Source organism: Phalangium opilio, unplaced genomic scaffold, assembly GCF_054372755.1.
Source record: "Phalangium opilio isolate 3A_F unplaced genomic scaffold, DU_Popi_V2 ptg000089l_1, whole genome shotgun sequence".
NCBI lineage: Eukaryota > Metazoa > Arthropoda > Arachnida > Opiliones > Phalangiidae > Phalangium > Phalangium opilio.
Window position 1 is genome coordinate 579,643 of NW_028324194.1, and position 12,536 is coordinate 592,178.

The 12,536-nt window shown below is 38.6% G+C and overlaps 14 non-coding genes across 14 annotated transcripts; all 14 read right to left on the reverse strand.

Annotated features, from left to right (window-relative positions):
• Positions 1 to 1,186: 1,186 nt before the first annotated feature.
• On the reverse strand, positions 1,187 to 1,259 carry TRNAR-ACG (transfer RNA arginine (anticodon ACG)). The gene has a single exon. It is a non-coding gene; the product is annotated as a tRNA-Arg (tRNA).
• Positions 1,260 to 2,153: 894 nt separating this feature from the next.
• On the reverse strand, positions 2,154 to 2,226 carry TRNAR-ACG (transfer RNA arginine (anticodon ACG)). Its single transcript has one exon. It is a non-coding gene; the product is annotated as a tRNA-Arg (tRNA).
• Positions 2,227 to 2,475: 249 nt separating this feature from the next.
• Positions 2,476 to 2,548, reverse strand: TRNAR-ACG (transfer RNA arginine (anticodon ACG)). The gene has a single exon. It is a non-coding gene; the product is annotated as a tRNA-Arg (tRNA).
• Positions 2,549 to 3,969: 1,421 nt separating this feature from the next.
• Positions 3,970 to 4,042, reverse strand: TRNAR-ACG (transfer RNA arginine (anticodon ACG)). The gene has a single exon. It is a non-coding gene; the product is annotated as a tRNA-Arg (tRNA).
• An 894-nt stretch (positions 4,043 to 4,936) lies between these two features.
• Positions 4,937 to 5,009, reverse strand: TRNAR-ACG (transfer RNA arginine (anticodon ACG)). Its single transcript has one exon. It is a non-coding gene; the product is annotated as a tRNA-Arg (tRNA).
• A 249-nt stretch (positions 5,010 to 5,258) lies between these two features.
• On the reverse strand, positions 5,259 to 5,331 carry TRNAR-ACG (transfer RNA arginine (anticodon ACG)). The gene has a single exon. It is a non-coding gene; the product is annotated as a tRNA-Arg (tRNA).
• A 1,421-nt stretch (positions 5,332 to 6,752) lies between these two features.
• TRNAR-ACG (transfer RNA arginine (anticodon ACG)) lies at positions 6,753 to 6,825 on the reverse strand. The gene has a single exon. It is a non-coding gene; the product is annotated as a tRNA-Arg (tRNA).
• A 572-nt stretch (positions 6,826 to 7,397) lies between these two features.
• Positions 7,398 to 7,470, reverse strand: TRNAR-ACG (transfer RNA arginine (anticodon ACG)). Its single transcript has one exon. It is a non-coding gene; the product is annotated as a tRNA-Arg (tRNA).
• A 250-nt stretch (positions 7,471 to 7,720) lies between these two features.
• TRNAR-ACG (transfer RNA arginine (anticodon ACG)) lies at positions 7,721 to 7,793 on the reverse strand. Its single transcript has one exon. It is a non-coding gene; the product is annotated as a tRNA-Arg (tRNA).
• A 571-nt stretch (positions 7,794 to 8,364) lies between these two features.
• On the reverse strand, positions 8,365 to 8,437 carry TRNAR-ACG (transfer RNA arginine (anticodon ACG)). Its single transcript has one exon. It is a non-coding gene; the product is annotated as a tRNA-Arg (tRNA).
• A 249-nt stretch (positions 8,438 to 8,686) lies between these two features.
• TRNAR-ACG (transfer RNA arginine (anticodon ACG)) lies at positions 8,687 to 8,759 on the reverse strand. Its single transcript has one exon. It is a non-coding gene; the product is annotated as a tRNA-Arg (tRNA).
• A 1,421-nt stretch (positions 8,760 to 10,180) lies between these two features.
• TRNAR-ACG (transfer RNA arginine (anticodon ACG)) lies at positions 10,181 to 10,253 on the reverse strand. Its single transcript has one exon. It is a non-coding gene; the product is annotated as a tRNA-Arg (tRNA).
• A 450-nt stretch (positions 10,254 to 10,703) lies between these two features.
• On the reverse strand, positions 10,704 to 10,776 carry TRNAR-ACG (transfer RNA arginine (anticodon ACG)). Its single transcript has one exon. It is a non-coding gene; the product is annotated as a tRNA-Arg (tRNA).
• Positions 10,777 to 11,183: 407 nt separating this feature from the next.
• On the reverse strand, positions 11,184 to 11,256 carry TRNAR-ACG (transfer RNA arginine (anticodon ACG)). The gene has a single exon. It is a non-coding gene; the product is annotated as a tRNA-Arg (tRNA).
• Between the last annotated feature and the right edge of the window lie 1,280 nt (positions 11,257 to 12,536).

The following is a 12,536-nucleotide window of genomic DNA, read 5'->3' on the forward strand; positions in this document are numbered from 1 at the left end:
CGAAATTACGAAAAATATTTCCATATATTAATTATACATTATGAGAAAACCAAATATTAAGGTTTTGTAGGATTTCTTTCCACAAAACAAAGCGAACTGCTAACGCGATGCACTAACGGACGGACATACACAGACTAAAACATAGACTGCTTTTTAACTCTTTCCGTTTTAATTTTGAGTTGAGAAACAAGATTATCTTAAATATTAAAATAAATATAATTAATATTAAATATTTTCTTCGTTAGTTGTTCGCCTTATTGAGCGTTACATCGCGTTGATAAAGAACAATTAGACATTCTTGAGAGACTTGACTAATATTGGCGTTTGAAATGAAGCATACGCTGGTTGCATTACCTTACTCAAATAGGTAGTATATAAGGGTGTCGAACTACAGCTAAAAGCAAGAACAACCGCAATTGCGAAAACCTTTGGTGGACAACCCACCCTAGGGAGGCTAGACGTTTCTCGTAACCCTAGCTGATCGCCGCGAATGTCTTAAACCCAACGATGACGATGGAGTAGAAGCCAGGTGTACAGACTGGTGTCCAAGTGGAATGGACGAAGACAAGAAGATGGTGGTGATTAGAAGCCAGTATGTACAGACTGGTGTCCATGTGGGATGGACGAAGACCAAAAGATGGTGGTGATTAGAAGCCAGTATGTACAGACTGGTGTCCATGTGGGATGGACGAAGACCAAAAGATGGTGGTGATTAGAAGCCAGTATGTACAGACTGGTGTCCAAGTGGAATGGACGAAGACCAGAACATGATGGTGATTAGAAGCCAGTATGTACAGACTGGTGTCCAAGTGGATTGGACGAAGACCAGAAGATGGTGGTGATTAGAAGCCAGTATGTACAGTTTGGTGTCCGTGTGGAATGGACAAAGACCAGAAGATGGTGGTGTGAGAACTCAAGTAGAGGAGCCATTTCCGTGACTGTGAATGCAGTTCGGAAATGGCGAACACGTTTGCTCCGATTTGGAAACTGCGAACGCGGTCACGTGGGTGTAACAACAGACACACACACACACAAACACACAAACACACAAACACACAGACAGACACACACGATCGTTACAGAACCTCTCCGTGACATACGTCACTCGGAGAGGTAAAAACTTTTCCAAACATTGTATTTATGCATTTTTTATGACGCATAAAAGGTCTTTTACTAAAACAAACACCGAGCTTGCCAGGACTCGAACCTGGAATCTTCTGCTCCGTAGGCAGACGCGTTAACCATTGCGCCACAAGCCCGTTAGCTTTTATCTAGATGCTATTGAAGCATTGCAATTTTATAGATTTCCCTTCCGTTACACTCTAATAATCATCTTTAAATGTTAATTCCGAGCTTGCCAGAACTAGAACCTTGAATCTTCTGCTTCGAGGGCAGACGCGTTATCCATTACGCTACAAGCCCTTGCCTTCTAATATAAAAAACTTTTCCAAACATTGTATTTATGCATTTTTTATGACGCATAAAAGATCTTTTACTAAAACAAAGACCGAGCTTGCCAAAACTCGAACCTGGAATCTTCTGCTCCGTAGGCAGACGCGTTACCCATTGCGCCACAAGCCCGTTAGCTTTTCATCTAGATGCTAATGAAGCATTGCAATTTTATAGATTTCCCTACCGTTACACTCTAATAATCATCTTTAAATGTTAATTCCGAGCTTGCACGGACTCGAAACTGGAATCTTCTGTTTCGAAGGCAGACGAGTTATCCATTACGCTACAAGCCCTGGACTTCTAATATAAAAAACTTTTCCAAACATTGTATTTATGCATTTATTATGACGCATAAAAGATCTTTTACTAAAACAAACACCGAGCTTGCCAGGACTCGAACCTGGAATCTTCTGCTCCGTAGGCAGACTTGTTATCCATTGCGCCACAAGCCCGTTAGCTTTTTATCTAGATGCTATTGAAGCATTGCAATTTTATAGATTTCCCTTCCATTATACTCTAATAATCATCTTTAAATGTTAATTCCGAGCTTGCCAGGACTCGAACCTGGAATCTTCTGCTTCGTAGGCAGACGCGTTATCCATTACGCTTGAAGCCCTTGCTTTGTTATATAAAAAACGTTTCCAAACATTGTATTTATGCATTTTTTATGACGCATAAAGGTCTTTTACTAAAATAAAGACCGAGCTTGCCAGGACTCGAACCTGGAATATTCTGCTCCGTAGGCAGACGCGTTATCCATTGCGCCACAAGCCCGTTACCTTTTTATCTAGATGCTATTGAAGCATTGCAATTTTATAGATTTCCCTTCCGTTACACTCTAATAATCATCTTTAAAAATAAATACCGAGCTTACCAGGACTCGAACCTGGAATCTTCTGCTTCGAAAGCAGACGCGTTATCCATTACCCTACAAGCCCTGACCTTCTAATATAAAAAACTTTTCCAAACATTGTATTTATGCATTTTTTATGACGCATAAAGGTCTTTTACTAAAATAAAGACCGAGCTTGCCAGGACTCGAACCTGGAATCTTCTGCTCCGTAGGCAGACGCGTTATCAATTGCGCCACAAGCCCGTTAGCTTCTTATCTAGATGGTATTGAAGCATTGCAATTTTATAGATTTCCCTTCCGTTATACTCTAATAACCATGTTTAAATGTTAATTCCGAGCTTGCCAGAACTAGAACCTTGAATCTTCTGCTTCGAAGGCTGACGCGTTATCCATAACGCTACATGTTCTTGCTTCTACTATAAAAAAAGTTTTCCAAACATTGTATTTATGCATTTTTTATGACGCATAAAAGATCTTTTACTAAAACAAAGACCGAGCTTGCCAAAACTCGAACCTGGAATCTTCTGCTCCGTAGGCAGACGCGTTACCCATTGCGCCACAAGCCCGTTAGCTTTAGGGCTGTTCGATTCTACTCGATGCCAACTTGGTATCGAGTACTTCAGTCTTTCGATACCGGTATCGAGTACCGTTTTTGGGATCCGATACTGGTATCGAGTACTTTCGAAAAATCCGAAGCATCGAGTACTTTATCCCCCTATCTTTTCCCCTGGAATCGAAGGAACGTTTCTTTTTCAAACTTGAGGCCAATCATTTGCTTTATATTTTAACACGTGAATGTTTCCCTCGTCGACATAGTTTAGTCTCTATACTCCATCCCTAGAGTAGACTGACGTCAGACGTAGCTTCTTCAACCATAGCCCATTCGATCGCGCACAAAACGACGCAACCTGCTCGTGCTATAGAATCCCGATCAAAGAATTGGATTTACATATATAAGCGAAGAAAATTCGGAGTAACCGAAAATTAATATTAAGTTCTATAGGAGGAGGTATGTTTTTTGGCCAGTTCCTCCGTCCTATTGATACAAATGACCTGAAATTTAACTTAGACGCGTTTCGACCTGTTTTATTATTTTTAAAAGGATTCTAGCTTTCAGAAAATTTATGTGAATAGCACTAACTAAACTTAAATCACATCTTAAAAATTAGATTAAATAAATTTAAATTAAATGTTAAAATATTGCAGCAATGCTTTTCTAAGCAATAAAAACTAATTACAAAGCTTATTATAATTAAATACGCAAAATTTATCATAGGTGGCGCTTTAAAAAAAAGTACTCGATACTTTGGGTATCGAGTATTTTTTTCTCCGATACCGATACCCGGTATCGAGTACAATTTTCAATACTCGATACCGGTATCGATACCAAAAATCTTCGATACTCCCAGCCCTAGTTAGCTTTTCATCTAGATGCTATGGAAGCATTGCAATTTTATAGATTTCCCTACCGTTACACTCTAATAATCATCTTTAAATGTTAATTCCGAGCTTGCCAGGACTCGAAACTGGAATCTTCTGTTTCGAAGGCAGACGAGTTATCCATTACGCTACAAGCCCTGGACTTCTAATATAAAAAACTTTTCCAAACGTTGTATTTATGCGTTTATTATGACGCATAAAAGATCTTTTACTAAAACAAACACCGAGCTTGCCAGGACTCGAACCTGGAATCTTCTGCTCCGTAGGCAGACGCGTTATCCATTGCGCCACAAGCCCGTTAGCTTTTATCTAGATGCTATTGAAGCATTGCAATTTTATAGATTTCCCTTCCGTTACACTCTAATAATCATCTTTAAATGTTAATTCCGAGCTTGCCAGAACTAGAACCTTGAATCTTCTGCTTCGAAGGCAGACGCGTTATCCATTACGCTACAAGCCCTTGCCTTCTAATATAAAAAACTTTTCCAAACATTGTATTTATGCATTTTTTATGACGCATAAAAGATCTTTTACTAAAACAAAGACCGAGCTTGCCAAAACTCGAACCTGGAATCTTCTGCTCCGTAGGCAGACGCGTTACCCATTGCGCCACAAGCCCGTTAGCTTTTCATCTAGATGCTAATGAAGCATTGCAATTTTATAGATTTCCCTACCGTTACACTCTAATAATCATCTTTAAATGTTAATTCCGAGCTTGCACGGACTCGAAACTGGAATCTTCTGTTTCGAAGGCAGACGAGTTATCCATTACGCTACAAGCCCTGGACTTCTAATATAAAAAACTTTTCCAAACATTGTATTTATGCATTTATTATGACGCATAAAAGATCTTTTACTAAAACAAACACCGAGCTTGCCAGGACTCGAACCTGGAATCTTCTGCTCCGTAGGCAGACTTGTTATCCATTGCGCCACAAGCCCGTTAGCTTTTTATCTAGATGCTATTGAAGCATTGCAATTTTATAGATTTCCCTTCCGTTATACTCTAATAATCATCTTTAAATGTTAATTCCGAGCTTGCCAGGACTCGAACCTGGAATCTTCTGCTTCGTAGGCAGACGCGTTATCCATTACGCTTGAAGCCCTTGCTTTGTTATATAAAAAACGTTTCCAAACATTGTATTTATGCATTTTTTATGACGCATAAAGGTCTTTTACTAAAATAAAGACCGAGCTTGCCAGGACTCGAACCTGGAATATTCTGCTCCGTAGGCAGACGCGTTATCCATTGCGCCACAAGCCCGTTACCTTTTTATCTAGATGCTATTGAAGCATTGCAATTTTATAGATTTCCCTTCCGTTACACTCTAATAATCATCTTTAAAAATAAATACCGAGCTTACCAGGACTCGAACCTGGAATCTTCTGCTTCGAAAGCAGACGCGTTATCCATTACCCTACAAGCCCTGACCTTCCAATATAAAAAACTTTTCCAAACATTGTATTTATGCATTTTTTATGACGCATAAAGGTCTTTTACTAAAATAAAGACCGAGCTTGCCAGGACTCGAACCTGGAATCTTCTGCTCCGTAGGCAGACGCGTTATCCATTGCGCCACAAGCCCGTTAGCTTCTTATCTAGATGGTATTGAAGCATTGCAATTTTATAGATTTCCCTTCCGTTATACTCTAATAACCATGTTTAAATGTTAATTCCGAGCTTGCCAGAACTAGAACCTTGAATCTTCTGCTTCGAAGGCTGACGCGTTATCCATAACGCTACATGTTCTTGCTTCTACTATAAAAAAAGTTTTCCAAACATTGTATTTATGCATTTTTTATGACGCATAAAAGATCTTTTACTAAAACAAAGACCGAGCTTGCCAAAACTCGAACCTGGAATCTTCTGCTCCGTAGGCAGACGCGTTACCCATTGCGCCACAAGCCCGTTAGCTTTAGGGCTGTTCGATTCTACTCGATGCCAACTTGGTATCGAGTACTTCAGTCTTTCGATACCGGTATCGAGTACCGTTTTTGGGATCCGATACTGGTATCGAGTACTTTCGAAAAATCCGAAGCATCGAGTACTTTATCCCCCTATCTTTTCCCCTGGAATCGAAGGAACGTTTCTTTTTCAAACTTGAGGCCAATCATTTGCTTTATATTTTAACACGTGAATGTTTCCCTCGTCGACATAGTTTAGTCTCTATACTCCATCCCTAGAGTAGACTGACGTCAGACGTAGCTTCTTCAACCATAGCCCATTCGATCGCGCACAAAACGACGCAACCTGCTCGTGCTATAGAATCCCGATCAAAGAATTGCATTTACATATATAAGCGAAGAAAATTCGGAGTAACCGAAAATTAATATTAAGTTCTATAGGAGGAAGTATGTTTTTTGGCCAGTTCCTCCGTCCTATTGATACAAATGACCTGAAATTTAACTTAGACGCGTTTCGACCTGTTTTATTATTTTTAAAAGGATTCTAGCTTTCAGAAAATTTATGTGAATAGCACTAACTAAACTTAAATCACATCTTAAAAATTAGATTAAATAAATTTAAATTAAATGTTAAAATATTGCAGCAATGCTTTTCTAAGCAATAAAAACTAATTACAAAGCTTATTATAATTAAATACGCAAAATTTATCATAGGTGGCGCTTTAAAAAAAAGTACTCGATACTTTGGGTATCGAGTATTTTTTTCTCCGATACCGATACCCGGTATCGAGTACAATTTTCAATACTCGATACCGGTATCGATACCAAAAATCTTCGATACTCCCAGCCCTAGTTAGCTTTTCATCTAGATGCTATGGAAGCATTGCAATTTTATAGATTTCCCTACCGTTACACTCTAATAATCATCTTTAAATGTTAATTCCGAGCTTGCCAGGACTCGAAACTGGAATCTTCTGTTTCGAAGGCAGACGAGTTATCCATTACGCTACAAGCCCTGGACTTCTAATATAAAAAACTTTTCCAAACGTTGTATTTATGCGTTTATTATGACGCATAAAAGATCTTTTACTAAAACAAACACCGAGCTTGCCAGGACTCGAACCTGGAATCTTCTGCTCCGTAGGCAGACGCGTTATCCATTGCGCCACAAGCCCGTTAGCTTTTATCTAGATGCTATTGAAGCATTGCAATTTTATAGATTTCCCTTCCGTTACACTCTAATAATCATCTTTAAATGTTAATTCCGAGCTTGCCAGAACTAGAACCTTGAATCTTCTGCTTCGAAGGCAGACGCGTTATCCATTACGCTACAAGCCCTTGCCTTCTAATATAAAAAACTTTTCCAAACATTGTATTTATGCATTTTTTATGACGCATAAAAGATCTTTTACTAAAACAAAGACCGAGCTTGCCAAAACTCGAACCTGGAATCTTCTGCTCCGTAGGCAGACGCGTTACCCATTGCGCCACAAGCCCGTTAGCTTTTCATCTAGATGCTAATGAAGCATTGCAATTTTATAGATTTCCCTACCGTTACACTCTAATAATCATCTTTAAATGTTAATTCCGAGCTTGCACGGACTCGAAACTGGAATCTTCTGTTTCGAAGGCAGACGCGTTATCCATTACGCTTGAAGCCCTTGCTTTGTTATATAAAAAAACGTTTCCAAACATTGTATTTATGCATTTTTTATGACGCATAAAGGTCTTTTACTAAAATAAAGACCGAGCTTGCCAGGACTCGAACCTGGAATATTCTGCTCCGTAGGCAGACGCGTTATCCATTGCGCCACAAGCCCGTTACCTTTTTATCTAGATGCTATTGAAGCATTGCAATTTTATAGATTTCCCAACCGTTACACTCTAATAATCATCTTTAAATGTTAATTCCGAGCTTGCCAGGACTCGAAACTGGAATCTTCTGTTTCGAAGGCAGACGAGTTATCCATTACGCTACAAGCCCTGGACTTCTAATATAAAAAACTTTTCCAAACGTTGTATTTATGCGTTTATTATGACGCATAAAAGATCTTTTACTAAAACAAACACCGAGCTTGCCAGGACTCGAACCTGGAATCTTCTGCTCCGTAGGCAGACGCGTTATCCATTGCGCCACAAGCCCGTTAGCTTTTATCTAGATGCTATTGAAGCATTGCAATTTTATAGATTTCCCTTCCGTTACACTCTAATAATCATCTTTAAATGTTAATTCCGAGCTTGCCAGAACTAGAACCTTGAATCTTCTGCTTCGAAGGCAGACGCGTTATCCATTACGCTACAAGCCCTTGCCTTCTAATATAAAAAACTTTTCCAAACATTGTATTTATGCATTTTTTATGACGCATAAAAGATCTTTTACTAAAACAAAGACCGAGCTTGCCAAAACTCGAACCTGGAATCTTCTGCTCCGTAGGCAGACGCGTTACCCATTGCGCCACAAGCCCGTTAGCTTTTCATCTAGATGCTAATGAAGCATTGCAATTTTATAGATTTCCCTACCGTTACACTCTAATAATCATCTTTAAATGTTAATTCCGAGCTTGCACGGACTCGAAACTGGAATCTTCTGTTTCGAAGGCAGACGCGTTATCCATTACGCTTGAAGCCCTTGCTTTGTTATATAAAAAACGTTTCCAAACATTGTATTTATGCATTTTTTATGACGCATAAAGGTCTTTTACTAAAATAAAGACCGAGCTTGCCAGGACTCGAACCTGGAATATTCTGCTCCGTAGGCAGACGCGTTATCCATTGCGCCACAAGCCCGTTACCTTTTTATCTAGATGCTATTGAAGCATTGCAATTTTATAGATTTCCCTTCCGTTACACTCTAATAATCATCTTTAAAAATAAATACCGAGCTTACCAGGACTCGAACCTGGAATCTTCTGCTTCGAAAGCAGACGCGTTATCCATTACCCTACAAGCCCTGACCTTCCAATATAAAAAACTTTTCCAAACATTGTATTTATGCATTTTTTATGACGCATAAAGGTCTTTTACTAAAATAAAGACCGAGCTTGCCAGGACTCGAACCTGGAATCTTCTGCTCCGTAGGCAGACGCGTTATCCATTGCGCCACAAGCCCGTTAGCTTCTTATCTAGATGGTATTGAAGCATTGCAATTTTATAGATTTCCCTTCCGTTATACTCTAATAACCATGTTTAAATGTTAATTCCGAGCTTGCCAGAACTAGAACCTTGAATCTTCTGCTTCGAAGGCTGACGCGTTATCCATAACGCTACATGTTCTTGCTTCTACTATAAAAAAAGTTTTCCAAACATTGTATTTATGCATTTTTTATGACGCATAAAAGATCTTTTACTAAAACAAAGACCGAGCTTGCCAAAACTCGAACCTGGAATCTTCTGCTCCGTAGGCAGACGCGTTACCCATTGCGCCACAAGCCCGTTAGCTTTAGGGCTGTTCGATTCTACTCGATGCCAACTGTGTATCGAGTACTTCAGTCTTTCGATACCGGTATCGAGTACCGTTTTTGGGATCCGATACTGGTATCGAGTACTTTCGAAAAATCCGAAGCATCGAGTACTTTATCCCCCTATCTTTTCCTCTGGAATCGAAGGAACGTTTCTTTTTCAAACTTGAGGCCAATCATTTGCTTTATATTTTAACACGTGAATGTTTTCCTCGTCGACATAGTTTAGTCTCTATACTCCATCCCTAGAGTAGACTGACGTCAGACGTAGCTTCTTCAACCATAGCCCATTCGATCGCGCACAAAACGACGCAACCTGCTCGTGCTATAGAATCCCGATCAAAGAATTGGATTTACATATATAAGCGAAGAAAATTCGGAGTAACCGAAAATTAATATTAAGTTCTATAGGAGGAGGTATGTTTTTTGGCCAGTTCCTCCGTCCTATTGATACAAATGACCTGAAATTTAACTTAGACGCGTTTCGACCTGTTTTATTATTTTTAAAAGGATTCTAGCTTTCAGAAAATTTATGTGAATAGCACTAACTAAACTTAAATCACATCTTAAAAATTAGATTAAATAAATTTAAATTAAATGTTAAAATATTGCAGCAATGCTTTTCTAAGCAATAAAAACTAATTACAAAGCTTATTATAATTAAATACGCAAAATTTATCATAGGTGGCGCTTTAAAAAAAAGTACTCGATACTTTGGGTATCGAGTATTTTTTTCTCCGATACCGATACCCGGTATCGAGTACAATTTTCAATACTCGATACCGGTATCGATACCAAAAATCTTCGATACTCCCAGCCCTAGTTAGCTTTTCATCTAGATGCTATTGAAGCATTGCAATTTTATAGATTTCCCTACCGTTACACTCTAATAATCATCTTTAAATGTTAATTCCGAGCTTGCCAGGACTCGAAACTGGAATCTTCTGTTTCGAAGGCAGACGAGTTATCCATTACGCTACAAGCCCTGGACTTCTAATATAAAAAACTTTTCCAAACGTTGTATTTATGCGTTTATTATGACGCATAAAAGATCTTTTACTAAAACAAACACCGAGCTTGCCAGGACTCGAACCTGGAATCTTCTGCTCCGTAGGCAGACGCGTTATCCATTGCGCCACAAGCCCGTTAGCTTTTTATCTAGATGCTATTGAAGCATTGCAATTTTATAGATTTCCCTTCCGTTACACTCTAATAATCATCTTTAAATGTTAATTCCGAGCTTGCCAGGACTCGAAACTGGAATCTTCTGTTTCGAAGGCAGACGAGTTATCCATTACGCTACAAGCCCTGGACTTCTAATATAAAAAACTTTTCCAAACATTGTATTTATGCATTTTTTATGACGCATAAAAGATCTTTTACTAAAACAAACAGCGAGCTTGACAAGACTCGAACCTTCTGCTCCGTAGGCAGACGCGTTATCCATTGCGCCACAAGCCCGTTAGCTTTTTACCTCTCCGAGTGACGTATGTCACGGAGAGGTTCTAAAATCGACAGGCAGGGGTGTGTGTGTGTGTGTCAGGCTGTAGATTTCCCTACCGTTAACTCTAATAATCATCTTTAAATGTTAATTCCGAGCTTGCCAGGACTCGAACCTGGAATCTTCTGCTTCGTAGGCAGACGCGTTATCCATTACGCTTCAAGCCCTTGCTTTGTAATATAAAAAACGTTTCCAAACATTGTATTTATGCATTTTTTATGACGCATAAAGGTCTTTTACTAAAATAAAGACCGAGCTTGCCAGGACTCAACCTGGAATCTTCTGCTCCGTAGGCAGACGCGTTATCCATTGCGCCACAAGCCCGTTACCTTTTTATCTAGATGCTATTGAAGCATTGCAATTTTATAGATTTCCCTTCCGTTACACTCTAATAATCATCTTTAAAAATAAATACCGAGCTAACCAGGACTCGAACCTGGAATCTTCTGCTTCGAAAGCAGACGCGTTATCCATTACCCTACAAGCCCTGGCCTTCTAATATAAAAAACTTTTCCAAACATTGTATTTATGCATTTTTTATGACGCATAAAAGATCTTTTACTAAAACAAACACCGAGCTTGCCAGGACTCGAACCTGGAATCTTCTGCTCCGTAGGCAGACGCGTTATCCATTGCGCCACAAGCCCGTTAGCTTTTTACCTCTCCGAGTGACGTATGTCACGGAGAGGTTCTAAAATCGACAGGCAGGGGTGCGTCTGTATACGATTGACATGTGGGGATTCTGACAATCTTTTCACCCACATAGTGGGGACCCGACTTACATGTGGGGACATTTTAAAGTCCTCACATGTAAGTAATTAGATAAATGATATAATTAGACTAATTAGAGCCCAAATTAATTTTTTTAAAAAAGTCCCCACTTGTAAGGTACTTGGTCTTTTCACATTACAAGTGGGGACCATGGAAATTAACACATATCCGAGAGATGTCGCCAGAGGTTTTCACACACCCGGGTACCCAGTTGTACGAAATGAGGACCATATGGTCTCTTCGGCGTACATGTGGGGGCTCAAAAATGGGTTTTCATTAAAATAAGCACAGATAGATGTCGCTACTTTAGAAATACAAAATATACATTATTCAGCGATAACAATATAAAATCTTGTATCTCACAGACCGAACGGTGATTTTTTCATAATTTAATTACACTTGACGTACGAAAACTACTTTTCCTAATTCTTTAGGCGTCATTAAATTAACTTCGTTTAAAACATTAACTCGATTTAAAAAACTGTATGTCCCCAGATGTACATTAAAAAGATGGCCAAGTTCCCCACATTTTAAAATGGGACTAACGTTACATATAATGTAAATTTCATCATAATTATCAATATTTTAATTAAAAAAAGTGAATTAAAATGAATTTTGAAAACATGTATATTAACGACCCCACTTGTCCGTTAAAATGACAGCGAAGGTCCCCACTTGTAAAATTATCTAGTTTAAAAAAATATCTTCAAATATTTGAAGGAACCGTAAAAATCCTATTTCTAAAATTTCATCATAATAATCTACATTTTAATTACAAAAGTATAATATACATGTATTTAGAAAATGTGTGTATAAAAGACCCCACTTGTCTGTTGAAATGACAGCCAAGGTCCCCACTTGTAAATTTATCGAGTGTGAAAAATTATCTTGAAATACTTGATGTAACCATATAGGCTTTGACACTAATTCAAAATCTAAAAATTTATACACAAATGTCCCCAGATATATGGTAGGAAGATGGTTTAGGTCCCCACTTGTAAACCTGAAATTGGCTCAAAACTTAAAAGTTAAGCTAGAAATAGGACTGATTACATAAATTTCATTCTGATAATCAATATTTTAACTATAAAATTATAATATACATGAAATTTGAAAATGTGTGTTTAAAAGACCCCACTTGTCAGTTGAAATGACA